Source organism: Anneissia japonica, unplaced genomic scaffold (assembly GCF_011630105.1).
Source record: "Anneissia japonica isolate Jap-2015-1 unplaced genomic scaffold, ASM1163010v1 scaffold284795_len787576_cov167, whole genome shotgun sequence".
Classification (NCBI taxonomy): Eukaryota; Metazoa; Echinodermata; class Crinoidea; order Comatulida; family Comatulidae; genus Anneissia; species Anneissia japonica.
In genome coordinates, this window is record NW_022685813.1 from 421,574 (window position 1) to 424,126 (window position 2,553).

The following is a 2,553-nucleotide window of genomic DNA, read 5'->3' on the forward strand; positions in this document are numbered from 1 at the left end:
GTTCATTAAGACTTTGTAGTTGAGTGGGAGTTGAATTTGATCCCGATTGGTCAATATGTTTCCATGTTGCATAGTGAAAATATTAAACGGGGATTCAAACAAAGGAAGAGAAATTAAAGTATCGAAAAATTAGAAAATAGATGAAGGAATTTTGACAGAAGTTGAGTGAATATAATTTTATTAATTGAATTGAGGATATAGTATAACATGATAGCCGAGCATGTTGATATTTGTAACTGGTAGTTGCAAGCGTATAATTACCTCTATATTGTATTATTCATTTTGGTTAGATTTCATTTAGGCTTATTACGCCCGAGTCATTGAAAAGTATTTTTTTTTAAAATATAGTTTGTCTCTCTGCGCCCGTGAGTATAAATTAATACATCGGAAGGTGCGGTGGTATTGAAATATATTAGTGTATGCGTTGTATTGTATGTATTACATCACGATTAGGAGTTTTATGCTCCCCATACAGTGAAGCAGACTGTATTTCGTGCCGTTCTCCAACACAGTATTATGGATTCAAAGACTTCAGGAAATAATAACATCACCAGCGCTTTGTGTCCCTTAGGGATAAGCGAAGTATACATTCCTATGTTATTACAGTACTATTATTATTAAACAATTCACATGATCTTCGAATCGTTATTAAAGTTTCTATATTGCGCTTATTTTTTGCATTTTTTTTAAACTAATAACCGTTATTGTTCCTCATATTTCTTGATGGCCTTAGAATAGAAGCGAATAAATTTAATTGAAGGAATAATAATAATAATAATAATAATAATAATAATAATAATAATAATAATAATAATAATAATAATAATACAACTATTACTATTACTTCTACTAACGTACTACTACTACTACTACTAGGCCCTACTACTACTACTAGGTCTACTACTACTAACTACTACTACTACTACTACTACTACTACTACTACTACTACTACTACTACTACTACTACTACTACTACTACTACTACTACTACTACTACTACTACTACTACTGTTGCTAGTGCTGCTACTACTACTACCAACACCAACACCACCACCACTACCACCACCAACCACTACTACTGCGGTTCAACTACAACCACCGCTATTGTAGTCTGTAGTACTGTAGTATGTCTAATGTAAAACCTTATTTCATAGATTAAGCTAATGATAAGCCACATACTGTAAACATTAACTAAATTAATCTCACAAAATACTAATATGCATTTATATATGCTCCTCGATCACAAACATGCCACGTATTGTATTTACGTTAATAGGCCGCTGAACTTTTGTCAAATCAATAATTATTCACATTTGTAATGAAAGAAACGACTGTGGAGACCGTTAATATTAATTATACATCAGATAACCGACTTGCGACGTAGAATTAAGATGTACAGTTTTAATCATCGCCTCAATATATTAAAATTAGTTTGATAATTAAACCATTGCTCCGAATAAATAATTCCCTTGACTGAAATTCTTGTACCGATTGTTCGTATTTTTCAATGATTAATTTGTAACCTGTAAGTATAATTGTTTCCTGCTAGTTCCACACGGATTAGGCTTAATGATGGCTAACATATATTATACTTCATTATTAGATCGTAAAGCTCGTCCTTATTTCTTCAGGAAACGGAGATCCATTTAAACTGACTAGTACCTAGTTCTTCAGCTTTCCTACTCATCTTTAATTGTAAATATTATATTAATATTCTTTGGCTGTGTTATTTAAAGCCGAGCTCGCTGCGTCGTACGATGGTCGTACGACAAACCCAACTCCGCTCTCCGAGAGCTAGACGACGCGACGCCGTCTGCCGATTGTCGGTGGAAGTCTAAACCGATCGTCATTAAAAACGATCAGTTGCGCGCGCGTCGTTACTTTGCGTCCTCCATCACATTCGCGCTGCCCGTCTTCAAGAATATTAACGATGAAGAATGTGTATCGAAACGACGCCATGTAAGACGTTTCTCACCTACTTTATGACAATTAGATATGGTTGTTTTCTGTTAAAGGATTTTCAATGCCTTAAATGTAGAACTAATAAAAAAAATACGAAGACATAAATAACATATTATTTGCTGTATCATTATTCACTTTTCACATTTTTTTTGTTATCAAAATGTTTCTTTTTATTGCAAATAATGAGCTGCTCTATTTTCTATATACTTGCATTAAGTTGTAATTACCTGTGGTTATTAATCTTCATTTTTATAATTATACTTTTGTGAACAAAATTTGAGCCCTGAATACAGTGACGACGTTAATTAAATCCATTTCAAAACATATTCAGTCTCATTAATATAATAACTACAAAACTTCGGAAAGTACTATTTATATTTATTGTTAATAGTTTGTTGTTTTTGGAACTTATCAAATATACATCAAGAAATTGAATCGTTCTCGTACACAAAGAATATTAGTAGCGTTTGTGTTACTAGGGAACAGTGAAATTACACATTGTAATTGTTCCCTGGTGTTACTACTAGGGCCCCCGTCAGGGAGGGCTGCCCCCCCCCCCCCGTCGGGGAGAAAAACCACAATTCGTCGTA